At 34.3% G+C, this 17,480-nt stretch overlaps 1 long non-coding RNA gene across 4 annotated transcripts in view; it reads right to left on the bottom strand.

The window, feature by feature from the left end:
• LOC122179511 overlaps nucleotides 1-17,480 on the bottom strand; it is a 105,433-nt gene that overhangs the window by 4,526 nt on the left and 83,427 nt on the right. For 3 of the 4 annotated variants that reach the window (XR_006178711.1, XR_006178709.1, XR_006178710.1), the window contains exon 3: nucleotides 5,138-5,205. The exons of the other annotated variant lie outside the window; for it this stretch is intronic. This is a non-coding gene — a long non-coding RNA (uncharacterized LOC122179511). The remainder of the gene's footprint in view (nucleotides 1-5,137; nucleotides 5,206-17,480) is intronic. 4 annotated transcript variants of the gene reach the window in all.

Raw genomic sequence — 17,480 nt, 5'->3', positions numbered from 1 at the left:
AAAAAAAAAAAAAAAAAAAAAAAACCATCAAAAAATCCCCAGTTTTTTCCTTAAAAATTTCCTTAAAAATAAAACAATGGTCTTTGAACCCATCCTTTGTTGCTCTGAAATTAATAGCAAGTTGACTTTATATTTGCTGGCAATAGTGGGAAATAATTATTACTCGTACTTCTTGTAATTGCTGAAGTAATCATTACTGTGATTTGTGACAGATTTCTCAGTAACTTGCTTCTGTTAGCTGCTTTCTGGAAATTCTATATCTGAATAAACAGTGAGACCACCAAATGTAATTCCAGATACGTGCATCGTTCAAAGAGACACATTTGGAAGGAAAAAGAAAATATGAGCTGATGTGTGATAAGACTTTCTTTCCTTTTGGAGGTCCAAGGCCAGGAATACAGCACAAATCACAAAGAAAGCAGAGGGCTCTGCACTCTGTTATTGGCAGAAAGATACAGTGGACTATGTTTGGAACAAGCTTACCCTCGTTATTCCAACAGCTGTAGATGGACAGGTTCATTTTGATCTATTTTTTATACTGTCTATCTCATTCAACTGTAGGCTTGCTTTCACTTCCACACTTTGTATTTTCAGTAGCAGTTGTGGTACCAAAGCATTTTTTTTCCCTACATCTTGCTTAGGCACAGTACACCATTTCTGAAAGGAAGATCCTTTTCTTGAGAAATTTTAAATGTTTTGCCAAGGCAGTGATATATGCACCAGTAATCTGTATTTCTGCTTTATTTCTTTTTTCTTTTTTCTTTTTTATTTTTGCCATAATTACAGAGCTCCCATTAGCCCTTTTTGTTAGTATTCCTCAAACGCAATTGTCTTCCTTTATTATTTATAGTCAGTAAGACCCATTTTTTAAATCACTTTGAACATATACCTAAATGATTATGGTGAGCTTGATGCTGCTCACATTTTTGTAATAGCTTTATGGTTGGTTTCCCGTTCTTAACTAATGGAAAATTTGAAACCACTAGAAAGCATCGAAACATTCAATTGGAAATGCAGCCACTTTTGGATTGTCATCTTTCCATTGACATCCACTGCCTACAGATACATCTCTGAACTGATTATCTTCTTTTCTTTTTCTTCTAGTTTTAACTTTTGTGAAAATGGATCTAGTTTCCTTTTCATTTTATTATTAACTCTGGGAATCAGCTAGGTTCTATGGTGAAGTCCTTATTGGTGAATTACCAGCTGCTGCTGCTGTTCCTAGAAACAAATGCTTCTCTGACATCCTTTCTCCATTTTTCACAAGTTAGAAAAAAAAAATTAATTAAAGGAACAGTGCAATGGAGCACTGTTCAGTATTCATGCTGCAGTCATTGCATCCATATACTGACTTGAATGTATTTGCTTTAATGGTTACTCATATGGTCAGGAAGAGCCAGGAAGGGCTTTTTCCATGAGCTGAGTTATTCAGTTCACTGAACAGGGTACTGATTGGTTTGAAGGCAAAAATATCATTTAATAGTGAGAATACAAAATATTTTTTCTTTGCTTGTTCCAGCTTAAATATTTAATTATAGAACTAGAGGGAATGGCCTCAAGTTTTGCCGGGAGAGGTTCAGGTTGGGTACTAGGATGAAAAAGTGAACAGGCACTGGAACAGGCTGACCAGGGATGTGGTAGAATCACCATCCCTGGAGATGCTCAAGAAATGTGCAGATGTGGTACTAAGGGATATGGTTTAGTGGAGAAATACTGGTGCTAGGTGGACAGTTGGACAGGATGATCTTGGAAGTTCTTTTCAGCGTTGGTGTTTCTATGATTCTACAGTTCTATGAATATGCAGCTGACATTCTGAAACTTTTCTTGAGCAAAGCAAGCTGTCTTCATCCTTCTGAAAAAGGACTGAGTATCAAAAAACTCTTTTCTCCATACAGTTTTCATAAGTGATGAAGTTATAGAGACAGATAATTTATGGATTCAAAATGGAGCCGATGATAGAGACTGCTCTCTAAAAAAGTGGAATGTGATTTCAAGAATACTCTCCATTCCATTTTATTTGGAGATATTTTTACTCCAGAGAGTCTACAGGAATTCAGAAGAATAGAGATTTGGTCTATGGGGAATTAGAAGAAATTTTAATTAAATAAATGTATACAAATTTTAGTTTTACCAAAATCTTTAGGATGAATCAAACTATGACCTTTATTATTATTATTTATTTATTTATTTATTTATTTAAATTAATTTAAGGCTTCAGCAACAATTCAATAAAAAATTAAAATGCATATTTAAGAAAAGCATTTCATTTTGAAGAAAATACGGTTATGCATATTACCAAGGACAAAAGTGCCTTTGCAATGTACTGTAATTGGTCTTCGCAAAATTTAAGCAACAGATAGGAGGCTAGCTTTACTTTCTCTCATTAACTGATGCTTTATTTTCGTTTGTTTCTTTATCTTTTTAGCAGGACTAAGTTGCAGTTATACATTCATTCTTGTTCATTCTTGATGGATGTTTCCTCTGGGAGCAATGCATCTATTCTAAGAATTTTAGTTTTAAGTAGGACTGCATCGCAGAGAGAGTACCTTGATTAAGATGAACTTTAATTAAGATAAATGATGGCTGCTTAGTCATCTGTTTGGCATGGTGAGACCTGTATCTTCAGACTAATGTTACAAGTAATGAAAATTTTTCATTTTCTTAGTGAAAGCACAAATTAGATTTTGGCAGGATTGTTGCCCACCTGTCCTGATAAGTGTATACCTGTTAGAAAGCAGTAGTAAGCAATTTCATTCTACAGATTTTTCTGTTTAACAAAGTTGTGTTTTCTTCCCAGTATCCTATAAGGATAGTTGTCAGCAGTGTCTATTCCAGGAATAATAATATTTAATCAAGGTTAAGCTTAATTGCTACTGATGCAAATAGACCTCACTTCTTAATTCATAAAAGAGTTGGGGTGGTGATTTTTGGTTTTGTAGAGAAGATGATCCATTCAGAAATCAAGATAAATTGATCAATGGAGAAAACTAAAGAATTTATATATTATTTAGGTGTGACACTTCTTTGTTAGCAGTATTGAGCACATCAGTGTGAATAACGACCCCTAGAGGTACAATTTTGGCTGTACGTCCATAGTTAAATTGGATCTTTTGCAATGAGGAGCAATGGAAAATAGCTAGAACCTTAATGTAAGGTTTAAAGTGAACCATTACCTTTCTGGGAATAATTTTAAATACCACTGTGTTACTTATTTTTACAACAAAGAATTCTCAAGGTTCCACTTGAAGAATAAATGCACGATGCAAATATGCCCCAGTGGATTTACGTCTGTGTTAAATAAAATTTTCATCCAAAATGTAAACTCCTTAGACTCACCAAAGCTATGGAGAAAGTTCTTTTTCTGGTCTCTGTATTTTTTAGCAGAGTTCTACCTTTCAACCTCCTCAAACCCTCAGGTTTCTTTAAGGATGTGTATATGCAAAATATGACTTCAAATGAGTCATGCAAAATAGGTTGCACCTCCCTACTAGAGGGATAATACATAATATGAAGGTGCCATTTTTGTAGGTTTTCTACCCTTCTCTGAGAACAGTACTTGTAGATACAAGAGTTTACATTGTAATACAGACACATCAATGAATCAGAGAATATCTTTTTTGCTACAAGCTTACAATGCAATCCTTACAGAGGAGGTCCACTATTCTCACCAGCAATTATTATGTTCCAATTGTATGATTAGAAAATCACTTAGTGTGGCTTGTCCAAATTCACCACATAAAGACCCTGTAATTGCACTATTCAAGGTTTCATTGTAGTAAATCAGTGAAATTGGTAAATGTCCTGCAAAAAACACAGCATGATCCAACTTAGTCCAGGGTTTGATTTAATAAAGAATTTGTTGAAAAGTAGATTATGGCATCAAATGTGTAAAATAAAGCTTTTTTTTTTCAGAAAGGCATGTTTCCTATTACTTCTAAGGATGTCATTATTTTTTCACTGTGCCAGTAATGAATAGCTATTGCAATGAAACAATGTTTTTTGCAAGTCTAAATGTTTATTGTTACAGTTGTCATACTAAATTTTAATGGTAATGTTTTCTTAATGTGAACACTTAGAGAAACAGTGACTGGGAGAGAAGGCATAATAGTGTTACTCATTTTAGGTTTTATTTTAACTACCATTTTTTCCCCCCTCAACTTTAATAGGTTTTGAAAGAATGAGAAGTTCTTAGATTTTATTTTGTAATACGTGTATGCTTGGCTAGGTAAGATTTTTCAAAGGATATTTTTGAACCGTGAGCTTGAGGTAGTTGAATAATTATTAATCATGTTACATAACTCTTGTAAAGTGCTCTCAATAATACGTTCTGAACTGTCAGAGGAAAAAAGTAGTCAAAGGAAAGTACTTTGTGATACAGTAACAAAAAAAAATCAGCCCATTTAATTGTGAAAATACTTAAAAAAATACTTATAATAATACTTAAATACTTAAATAAAAACCTGATCAGAAGCCATAATTTTATGAAAAATGCATATTTTGAGAAATTTTACAACTGCATAATTTATTATTTGGTTTCACTATATACCATTTACTGCTACTGTTTTGCTGAAAGTATTTTTGATGTCCAAACAGATGGGTAAAGGGAAGAAATCGTATCACTTGAAATATTAAAAGCATCATTATTTTGAGATATTAGTAGAGAAGTGGAAACCATATGTGAAAACTGTTCATTAATAAAAACATAATAATAATAAATGTGACCTATTTTCCTTATGAAATAGAATCAATATTTTCCATGGATGTTTTATTCATTTGGAATATTTGTTAAATATTTACACTCCAAGATTCATTTACAAAATGAGATCGTACTGCAGAAGGCTAAAAAGAAAAAAAAAAAAAAAAAAAAGAAAAAAGAAAAATAAAGTATAAATATTTATTAACCTTTGATTTTGGTAAATAAAAAGCAACAGACTACATAAAACTTGGCCAATGTTTATCTATTTTAGGTGAAAGAGGAAAACTATTTACAGATTTATGAATTGAAAGACAGAAGGGGAAATAGGGCAGTAACACTGCAACAAAGGCAGAGAGTTTCAGCAAAGGTGTAAGGCTGTGTGACATGGAATCAAAGAAGATATCCTGTGCTTTAAACAAACAAAACAAACAAAAAACCCACCTTTTTCTGCTTCTTAACCTTTAGTAAATATCTGTAGCTTTCACCTTTTCTTACAGGGGCTTTCTAATCTGTAGAGCAAAGTAGAATTAGGTATTTGACTGTAGCCTTAAGTACAAGTGTCACTATTGCAGGAGGTGAAGCTTAACCTCTTTGTAGTGAAGAATCTTCTAGAAGAGATGTTTAAGGAGAAGGTTCATGACTGCATTGTTGTGGGAATACAAGAAAAACTGTTCAGAGCAGAAGCTGTTGAGAAAGATAAACAGCATGAGAACCAAGGACACCTCTAGAAGAAGAAGGAACCTCTCACGGCTCTGATGGGATAAGCACCTGTGTGAACGGTTGAAGAGTGTTTTGTAGAACGCTCTATTGACATGTAAGGGTGGATGGGAAAGCTAGAAAAAGAAAACTTGTGAAGGTATGTAAGTGATGTGAGAACTTGTAATAAACTATTTGGATCATTCACATCTGAGTCCATGCTTCAGACGCTGCACATTGTAACTGGACAGTTAACATATATGCTTCATTCCAGCAGATTACAGAGCACTGTAGTGTAGTGTAGATTTTTTAATTTTACTTTTTTTTTTTTTTTTTCCCTAACGCTGTGTACCATCTTGCATTAGTGAAAGAATAGAGTAAAAACAAGTATTAACCGAAAATAGCTTAAATCTTAACTTAAATCTTTCAACTTGGGAACAGAATAATGAAAAATCACTTTATAAATTTAAAGTATCCTCAAGAGATAATGAAAATCTGTTGTTAATAAGCAGAAAAGAGGAGCATACTCATAGTGCTAAAAAACCCACCGCGAATGATTTATTAGCTCAGTTTTAAAGAAATAGAACAAATATAATAACATCAAAAGTTTTAAGGGTTGAAATAACATCCGCACACCTTCTCCGGGACTATAGCTGGGTTTTAGTCATATTTATTTTTTGTTTTCATCTCATAGTTTCTTAGTGCTTCCCTCCCATCCTGGGCGGTAGGAGCAGATTATTGTCCAGAGGATTGGCTGGAACTTCTTACTTCTGTGCAAGAAAATAAATAAATATTTTCCTTCACAAGGTACAGGTTATGTTTTTATGTGCAGAAGTGGTGTTCCCTTGTAATTTTTATCTCTTCTGTTTAACGTCTGCATTGCCCACTTTTTCTTTATGCTGGAATGTCCTGCTGCCTTCTTCCTCCCTCCAAAGTATCCATGTTTCAGTCAGCCAGTTTCTTTGTTCTGCCTGTATAAGCTCAGAGCAAATAGGGATTTACAATTTTTGTCTTTGATTCCCGAGGGGTTGATGAATGTTTTGTTTTTAGTTATTTTATTCTACTTTTTCTGAGTAAAACGCATGCACAAATAAGGGCATTGAATTCTGCTCTCATGAGGCATCCTTTTGTTTCCCAGTGTTCCTGTTGACCAAGATGGCATGTATTATTGATATTATTGTAGTAACTTCTTAAAAGTTTCTCGCACTTTCTGTGGTTATTGTACCTGCAGGACTGTAGCATCAGTTGGTAGAAGACGAGTTGTCAATGGATAGCTTTTATATTTTATCATACGTTATTTAGCGCAATTTATATGGGTAAAAATATATTTGTTCTCAAGGTATAAAGGAAAGCATTAGAAAGAATCTTACTGTTATCCTTCCTCATTCTTTTTCATTCTTTCTTTTTCATTTCTTTTTTTTTCTTTTTTTTTTTCTTTTTCAATAATGGAAATGTTATTTGAGGGCAAACTCCATGAGAACTCACCTGTATTTTCATTAGTGTCTACACAGTCAAGTGCTGGAAGGTATGTCTGGCTAATGCTTTCGCCAACTCTCATGAGCTCTGAGTGATGATCATTAAACCCCGGGCTACTTTCATTGATGTTCACAGCTTAGCAATGTTAATGAGGTTCAGTATGAACTGTCCTTTGGTTTAGAAATGTTGAGACCATGACAGACAATAAGAACTGTCTGACTGACTACTGATATGATTTTGTCACTGTTGTGATAGAACCTAATTTTCACTGTCTACTCCAAATTTATCCAATTATCTCAATGTGAGATAAAACAGCAGCTGGCATCTGTGGGTGCTCTGTTTCTCACAACTAGCCAGATACAATCAACTGAAAAAAACACCTATCACTGTCACACCACAGATTTAGCTATGGATCACAGATTTGTGTAAACAAGGCAGAAAAAGATGAGAGTAAATTAGTAAAGAAAGAATACTATTCTTTGTGGGGTTGTTAAAAACTCAACCAAGCAAAAAACAAACGAAAAAACCCAACATCAAATAAGTCATCTTATGTTGCCTTATTATCACCTGATGATTTCACTGTGAGATATTGCTTTCTGAATCTGTAATCAGTAGAAATCATGTTTTGATCTTGTGTCTTCACTGATCTGCTAGGTAGTTGTTCTGGCCCAGGTCACTTGTGTCTTGAGTTGACGTCTTGCTTTCAAGTTAATACAGTACCTGCTACTAAAATTGTTTGACCTCTATAAGATGCTCTGTGAGAAGACAGTTGAAGCAATGGAGGATATAGCCATAACTTTTGGGGAACATAAAGGAAATTATTCCTGATTGATGGGGCTGATAAAACAATATTGTGGTAACTGTTAGTAAATATTTATTTTTAATTAACTCTGGCAAATTAATGCATATAAGTAACACTTGAAAATACAAAAACTATGGTAAGGCATTAGCATCATCTTTTCATCAAAGGGAATTTTGAGTTTGAGAAAAAGGTATCAACAGGAAATCGTACACACTATTAACAAGGTACATAAAACATGGCTAAGGAATGAGACTTGTACTATAAAAAGCTTTAACCCTTTTAATTCAACAGTACTTCCTTTCTTGCAGAAGTGTCTATAAACACATTTATTTTTTCCCTAAATTTAGACTGGCAGCAAACATTTATGTGAATTACTAAGTCTGACATCTAATTAACACAGTCTTTACAGTCTTAATGAGCAGTGATAAATTTCTATATTTTCTTTGGCACATTTTAATTAGTTGTAATTACAAGCAGAATGACCTGAGAAGATTGTTGTCCCACGGATTCATCAGAATTTTGTAAAATTTATATCTGTAAAATCAAAATGAGTTTTTATGGAACTGAAAAAACAAAGGTTATTTGAACCATTGCATCTGTCATATAACATCCTTCTATAAAACTCAGGTAAACAAAACAGTGGACATAAATATTTGACTTTATTGCAGGTGATGCTTCATAAATTAAATTTACTGTCTTTTGCTTGCCTGAGGAATAATTATGAATTGAAATCTACTTCATCTGTTGCTCATGACTGAAACATTGGCAGCTGACATTCATATTTAGAGATATTATGAATTTAAAGATCAGTGTATGTGTTTGAAATATTTTTTATAAGGATTACAGCACTAAATAGTTGCTGAAGTGAAAGTCAAACAAACAAAAAAAATAACCTTAATTTAACATGAGTACAAAGCATTTCCTTACTAAAGTCATCCTGCAAAAGTAACAAAGAATAAAACTTCCTAACAGTTACGACTATTATTCCTTCACAGGCAGTTCTGTATAGTCTCTAGAGAGAGAGATGAAAGGATTGTCAATGAGATTAATGCAAACTTGCATACCTAACACAGCATATGAAAGTAACTGAAAGATTTGGCCATTAAAATAAATGTGTATTTCATAAAAACTGTAAAAATGAAACATGCTAACATTTTATAAAGCTCTCAGTCATGATCTTTGCTTTGATTAAATAGACAAGATTTCATAAAATGGGACTGCATGTAGCATTTCTCTCCTGTAAAGCTGATATTTCATCTCCTACATTAAAGGATGCTACAGGAGGGTATGCTGAGACAGGGCTGAAATCATTTTAGACTCAAAGCTGTAAAGTGCTACACTCTTAGGGAGCTGACGGGAAAACAAAATAGCAATATGAAGCTGCTGTTCTCTACGGTAGGAGGCATGTTGTCCTATTCACAAAAAGCGGCTCCGCCTGTAGTGTATCTCTGGTGTCTTTTTTTTTCGCCAAAACCTGACAGCTACTATACCACTGTGCAAAACTCTCTTTCCTGGGATTGCCAGTGAAAGCACTGAACATATTCCTAGGCACTGCATTAACAGAGAACTTCTAATTCCTCTGGTGTCTGCTGCTATTTCAGGTTGACTCAACAAAGCTTTTGAAAGCTGCTGCCAAAAATATACATATTTTTGGTAATGCTTCTTAGAAAGCTCTTTGTTTGAACTCATGTCTCTCATGTGGGGAACTTGCAAGTGGCAGGGCCAGAGTGGGAGCAGTAGGAACCACTCTGGCTGTTTTTCCAGTCTGACTCCCATTGACTGTAGCTAATGATGGTTTCAAATTTTTATTTGATCTAAGCTATGGTTTCAGTGAACCCAAGAATTATCACTGGACTAATGTGAGTTGAAATACATGACAGCAGAGTTCAACAAATGGTGACAGTAGAGACTAGAATCTGAAATAGTGATATTAAAACATTTCTAAAAGATACTATTAAAATAAAGATAGTAGTAAAATAAAGTTGTGTCACTGTCAAGCTCAAGTCTCTGTTGTAGTGCCTGCTTTTAATAAACAGTGTTAACTACCTTTGTTGTCTCCTTCATTTTCATTGTAATTTTTCTTTTATGAAAAATAAGTAAATTGCTCTTATTTGCTTTGCATAATGATTGATGACAGTATCTTGTTTAAATATTTTTTTTATTTTTCATTTTTTTCTGACACCATTGAGCTCTGCAAGCGAAGTGTTTAGTATTTGTTAATAACAGACACAAGAAAGAGCTCACTTGATGAGGAAGCTGCATTAGATCTCATGTGAAACTGCATGTTGGCTTCTTATGGAACATTCGCTGTTGCTTTATCAGGCTAGTTTTAAACAGTGCAAAGGGTAGAGTACATAAGCTTTCTTCAGAGCCCAGATAAGAACTGATCATTAGAATGTACTCTCTTTCACAGCCATCCTAAACGTTTTCTTTGCACATGGTTTGCGAATTCTCAGAAAATTAACTTCTGATACTGATATTTCAGTACAAGAAAGCATAAGTAATGTTTTAGAATATTTTATTCTGAAATTAGTTTATTAATATCAGAGTAATTCTTTGCAAAGGACTGTTAGATAGTACATGAGAAGTGTGACCTCATATTTTACCAATTTGCCTTGAGTCTCATAAAACTATTTTCATAATCTGGATCATTTGAGTCATTAACATAATGCCATTCCAAGGTCTGTTTTCTCCCCTAGTAAATTTGATCAGTAGTCTTTCCTTTATGTCATTTTGTTTGTTTGTTTAGTGAACCTAAGTAAGTTTAGCTTTTACTTTATTAAAGAGAGCCTTTTTTCTTCAGCTGCACTATCCTATAAAATAATAAATCAATAACATTTTTGATGTAGCATTTTAAAACTGAATTATGAAGACTTAAAAGAGAGCCTTAGCAGATGAACTTCAGACATTTCTAAGACTGAAAATTCACTTCTCCCAGTAACACCTTTGAATACAAGGGAATGAGACGTTAGTGTGTTGATTTGCTGAGCTGGCTTCTTTTCTCTGGTGAATTCATCAGGTGCAAAAGATGAAATAAAATATTATAAGAATCAAAATAAAATTATCCAGCCTGTGAGAATGAGATAGGTCCCAGAATAATTACCTTTCCTCACATACTGCTGCTCATATCTTTTCCAATGCTATTTTTTCTTGTACCATCATCAAGGAGAAAAATATTTTCATCCTAAATTTTCTTCACTACAGAGATGAAAAGAGATAATGAAAACTCCTTGCTCTCCATTTGGGGATGCAGTTTGACCTTTCTTGTAATTCTGTCAAAACCACTCTGTAAATGGAGAAGGAACAGTGACAGAGGAAATACATCATTGTCCCTACTAAATCTGCAGAGACTACTTAGAAAAGATAATGATGATACACATTAATTCTGACAGGTATCATTTCCAAACAGTGTAACTTCCTTTTGGGGAAGTCTATAGAACGTTTATAGCACAGTGCAATTTGTGCACAGCCTGGCAATGCTGTTTTCAGCTCTTTATACCCATTGGTTTATCATATGTATGGGAACTGTTATGTCATGACCTGCACCAGTGACTGAACACCTGATGAAGAGGCACAGATGCTCCCATCCCTGGGAGCACAGGTGCAAGCAATTTACCTGCGTGATTGGAAGGAATGGACACAGGGTCTACCCGTCCCTAACCTCATCTAAGGCTGGTAGCCAAGAGGGAAGCATCTCTACTTGGAGATTGCCTCCCATGGAGTATTTGATGAGCCCTGATCCTTAAAGGAGTAAGCTATTACGTTGTTGTTACTGGACTGTGACCAATACTTTTCTTGGGTGACCCAAAAACTTGTCAAAGTCAATTATATCTGCTGCTTCCTTTCCTTACACCACAAAAACAAATACCTCTCCCACTATGATCATGCAGAGGGAAGATGTGGTTTGAATGGTCTGTGCATGGAATTAAACAAGTATTAGCTCAAAAAAGTTATTTTACAGTTTTGCAAAAAGATGAGTACAAACTGCATTTAGTGTATGCAAATCCTTTTCCTCATAAATGATTTTAAATTGTTTTTAGATTGTATCTGTGTTGATACAAGAATGCATGAAGTAAATCTTTCCACTTAAAAATGGTCTGACTCAGCCACACCACTGAAACGGGTGAGACAGTGAAGAGGATAGCAACATATTCTTTGGAGAATTAGCACTCTATATGTACCATCTCTACTGTATAGGCCATATTCTTAAAAGTATTTATTCAGAGTTTCTGTTCAGAGTTTGACTGACTTAATCTAAATTTCATTGGCAAAGAATGAGACAGAAAGCTTAAACTAGTATGATTTATGTAATTTAGTCATCCTTAAAGTTTGTTTCAGGCATTTAAGTCGCTATTAAAAAGCTCAGAACATGAGAGTTAAATAGATGTCATCTTGTTGCATTTTTAAATTTCTGTATATACAGAAAGTAGTTCTAGCATTGCTTAAACCCTAGCAGAGTCTAGCAACTAGATTATGCTCCTCCCAAGTTCTCTGCAGGCCCAATTATTATACCTCTTAAGCACAGACAAGATCTTGCTCCCCTTGTGTTTCAAGGGAAGATCTCTGATGATACGCTTCATGAAACAAAACTATTGTGACGCAGGTCATTTGTCTAAATATATAAAATAGAAACAGTGGTCATTCAGAAGAGAAATAGACCAGAATGACCTGAAGAGTAAATGCCTTTTTAAATTTTTCCTGGGTGTGTGTCATTATTATTATTAAATTCTCTTCTCTAAAAAGTAATTTCTTAATTATTTCAAATAAGAGTTATTTTACACCATCCTTAAGATCACTGCCTGGTGCAATATGATTTTCTACTTACATGTCTGTATCTTTTTCATCTGCTATACAAAAAAGAAGGGGAAATAAGACATGTGCAGGACTAGCGTATGTACAGGTAATACTTGTATTAATGTTTAAAATCAAAAGAAAGATTATTGATCAGGTAGTGGAAATTCTGATATGTGTGACTTCTCAGAGGTGCACTTTTAGAAATAACTGTCATAATTTTTTCACATAGTTTCCCAACTGAACAAACATGAATGTAGAAAAACTCTCACAAGAATGCTAATCCATTGCTGAACATTATTGATTTAAAGAGAATAACAACAAGAAAAGCACAAAACATTCTTGTCTGTGAAGAACTCTAGGAAGTCCCTATCGATGGCTTTCTATGTGAAGGATTATTTTTATTCTGATAAATCACTTCTTCCCTTTGTGGCTCTCCTTGGCTATATAAACTATGCTTATGTATCACAACAAATGAGAAGACAGAAAATACTACTTATAGAATATTTTCTATATTCAAGTTGGTTTTTCTTTCTTTCTTTTTTCTTTTTTTAAATACCAGATCTGAAGAATTTCCTGCAATGCTCCCAAACAAAGCTGAGAGAATTAAGCTTCACTCTAGAAAATGCACATAGATCCTTTATCTGGTAGCTTTATTAGTATGTTTTTTCTTTTTCCTATCATTTGCCAAAATAGCCATCAAGCATGTTTTTAAAAGCTACCAAGAGCTGAAGTACAACTGCTGAATTTATGTGTGCTTATACATCTTAGATTTGTAAATCTCTCTTCAGATGTACTCAGCAGTCATAGTTACAACACTCCCAAGTTGGACCAGCTTCTACTTTAGGTTCTTTATGATGCTAATGTATCTGGAAGTAGGGGGATTAATTCCAAGATTAGAGTATTTTGTAAAAATCTGTATGTGAATCTACAAGGGGGAGAGAATTATTATTTTTATATACACTGGTATCTTTCTATTCTCGTTTATTGACTTTGTGCACCTCTCATTGTCAAGGTGTAGGTCTGGGATTTGCATAGCTGCTAATGTTGCTAGCCTTCCTTCCTGGTTGTACTGTGTCCTCTCAAAGGATTGTCCCTTTTCTGACTGGCTTTTGTAGTAATGCTTTCTCTGTCCTGGTAGTTTTAAACAGGAAATACTACACTGAAATTTAGGGATCTGAAATAATTTCATGAGGCGCCTTACCTTCACAGAAAATGTAAGGTTGAATTCATTATGCTAGCATTCTTTTCCTGGAGTGGATAAATGAATAAAATTTAACTCAAAACAAATGAAGATTTGTTTTTGAAAGTTATTTGAAAGAAGTTATTGCAATCTGCATTCATTGAATCCACCCAGGAGTACACTTCACTGGAAGTAATTTTTTATATTTTTTTCTAGTATTGTACATAACTATAACTTATGCCTAGTAAGTCCACAGATTGCTTGTTTGTTTTTTATATCTGTGATTCTGACCATTGGGTCTGGCCATCATCCCACAAAATTTTGTCAGTCGGTAAAAAATAGAAGCTAATGTACTGTCTTGTATTGTCATTCAGGAGCTACGCCATCAAGGCAGCAGAGAGCAGAAGACCACCTGCTTTGCATGGACCTGTCAGAGCTAAATGCACTTTCTGAGTTACAGTGAAAGACTTCTTCGAAGAGAAGAAAAACAGATTCTTCACACCTGATAGGTAAAAAGATGATGCATAATATAGTAATAAAATCTTTCTAATACTAAACTAATGCATTATACTATACAGGAAGTAGTAAAACATGGATGCAAATTAACAGTGTAATAAATGAAATTTTAATTTTAAAATATTTAGAAATATTACTTTAATAAACTTTCCAAATGATGAATAATAACTGTCTTTCAATGATTTTTTTCAGGTGTGAAAACTTAGATAAATGAAATCAAATGATTAATAGTAGCATGTACTGTTCCTGTCCAAATTAAAAAAATATGTTCAGATAAGAAACTGTATACACAGGGGAAAGAAATCTTCATTACTGTTAGAGTGCAAAGTGAAAAACAATCCTTTAAAAAGTTAGCACATGCTTAGAAGAAATATTATGGCATGATGTTTAGTGACAAAATGCCATCCTCTGAAATCTATTTCAGTTGTTGGTTTTTTTTTGCAAAAATCATCGATTGTCTCAAATAAGACATAATAAGGACACTAAGATGCTACTCAGACAAGTTAATCGTGTTATCAGAGAAAACAGCAAGTAGACGTGTTCTACACTATTTGCTTGGAAGTCTCTTCACTTGCCAACAAGAAAATTAGAACTGTATAAGTATCAGCTTTGCAAAAAAAATCCCACCTTTTCATATAATTAGGCACTTTTTTTTTGAGAGAAATTGGGTAGCTATACAGAGTCCGATCTAGATGAATGAGCTGCCAGACAAGCTACCACAAGGGTGACCTTCCCACACTTATTTTTCTAGGCTGTTCAGTTTTGTTTGAATCTCTACTTAGGATGCTTTAAATGCCAACACTTGTAACCACTTCGGTTGGATTTGGGGTATATGAACCTAAAGCATGACTGGAAGTTATTTTCTCAGTTACTCAACAGATAAACGTATTTTTGTGGAAGTGAGGGAGTCCAAACAGCCTGGTTGTATCCAGTTTTCAACCACAAAAGCCTAATCTTTCTATTTAGTTATCCCTGGTGTACACTTTATTTTTTATGTCTCCGTTCATTTCATCTTTCCTAAGTAACTTGAAGATTGTAGGATATTTTTCCAGTCAACAAGTTTTACCAGCTGAAAGCTTTTGAGATACAAGTCCTCCCTTTTATTTCATCTCATGTGACATTCCCTCTCCAAGTAAACAGAGATAAAAGTTGCCTTGTGTGCTTCACTTTTTTTACTATATTCATGTTTTTTCTTTATAAAAAGGTACTTGTTCTCTTACAACAGCTGCTCTCTGCGTGCTTCCATTTACCTTCTGTTACATTAAAACTGAAATGAAAAAGCATGTTCTTAGCACAGTCTTATGGGTGTCATATGGCAGAGGCCTCACGTGCTTGTTTGATGACATGCTACGTCTGCTTTAATAAGACTTCATTTTCATACCTGCCCATCTACATTTGATTTTCTCATCATTTCCAACATATGAAGATTGCTGTCCCAGTTCCTTCTCTTCTGCAGAAGAAATGTATGTACTACTATTTCATATATTTATAATTTCCACATTTTGTTCAGCTTAGCATTAAATTGTTTTACCTGTATTTCTAATGTATCTGGTACTAATTCTAATTAGTAGAATTCTGTATTTTCATCTTCTAATACCACTTATTAATTTTGCAAGTATTTACGTAATTCATTAATTGAAAATTTGTCTATGAGTTTATACAGTTTTCTTGCAGTAAAATCTATGATTTTCTTGGCAGATTTTATTGTGAGAATCAACTCAATCAATTCTGAAAAATAAGCTGGCTATCTAAATTTTTCTTTGAAACTGAAGAGAGCATCTATATACTTGCATGTATTTTTCCCCTCATTTATCTTGGTTTGAATTTTTGTCTACAAAGTTATTACCTGGACTGTAGGAAAAAAATGGTGATTACAGTTTCACTCCTGAGAAATCCTAACCAAGAAAGAATTATTCCAGGTTGAAACATTCCAAGTTCCAAAATAACAGTATTTCAGATTCTTCAATAATAGTTTGGAAGTCAATTCTGACATATGTTGATGATTAGTCTTAGTATCACATTAACTAGCATCTGCATCACAATCCCAGCCGTGTATATTTACCTATTAACATGTCCCTGCCAGACTCAGTGCACAGAACAAGAAATTTGGAAAGATGTTCAATCACTTTGTCATGAACCCATCTTCTGCTCCACTGATGCTGAACTATTTATTCCAAAGACAACAGTACTGTTTTTCTTTAAAAAAATTAAACAAGAAAAAAAAAAAAAAAAAAAGTCAGAATTATAAAACTAAATATGTATACATGTTTACCATCTTGTAGAACTATTTGTGAAGTCTTCCATGAAATCTGATTTTCAAATGCTGTCCATCTTAATCCTATGAGACTACTCAGAAGGGCAATTCCCTTTGGAAGGGATCTCAGGAGCTCTATAGTCAGTCTTCTGAAAGCAACATCTGCAAGGTTAGATCAGGTTGCTTTGAGCTTTATATAGTCAGATCTTGAAACCTCCAAGGATGACAGCTAAACAATTTGTGATTAACCACTTTACTGCTAGGCATTTCCTACAAAAACCAGTCCAAAACTATTAAAAATTATGCCTTTACGGTACTTGGGAATCTCAAAGCTGGATGCAGTATTTTATATGTGGTCTAGAGGCAACTGAGTGTTTTTAAGACTTCTAGTTTTTTCATCCCTCTTGTTTAAAAAAAAAACATAATAATAATCCCACTGCTGAAGGTACTGGATTTAGGACACTGTTTTCTTAATCCTCAGTAAGTTGCAGATCTTCCTTCCTGGGGAGAAATCTTGCTTCTATTTACACTCAGGAGATACAGTGTGAATAACTGGAGGAGAAAGGCAAAGAGCATTCTTTCGACTGAATTCATTATATTTAGCAGCAGCATGTTGTATACAGGATTCCCCTTTGACACAGCTCACTTGCTGGGGGATATCACCCAGGATGATCTAACACAGTGTTCTTGAGTATCGTACTTAAAGAGACAGAGTGTGGCAGAAATCATTATGGCGAAGGTATTTGAATGTATTAGCAGAATTGTATGATTACCGAGGAAAAAGAGTTATATTTTTAAGGATGACAGAAAGTGGTAATAGGCTTTGGGTCCTGTAGGCCATTTGCATTGTCTCCCTCTAAACTTCTCCTGCCCCACAGAAGCAGTTTCCTACTTCTCTCTAAGCAAGCACTCTTCCAAAATGCAGATGTTTGACTTTCCTCCTTGGGCAGCAGCTTACCAGCCCCACACACGTGCCTTTCCTCTCTTATTCTTCATTCACTGTATTCAAATTACTCCCTTCCTTAGAAAAACACGACCTGTACAGATCAGTTGTTTTGCCCTTCCT

The sequence above is a fragment of the Lagopus leucura genome, unplaced genomic scaffold (assembly GCF_019238085.1).
Source record: "Lagopus leucura isolate 7727_CA_CO unplaced genomic scaffold, USGS_WTPT01 Super-Scaffold_100004, whole genome shotgun sequence".
NCBI lineage: Eukaryota > Metazoa > Chordata > Aves > Galliformes > Phasianidae > Lagopus > Lagopus leucura.
Note: the sequence above shows the minus strand (reverse complement) of the source record. Positions and strands in the feature narration are given on the sequence as shown.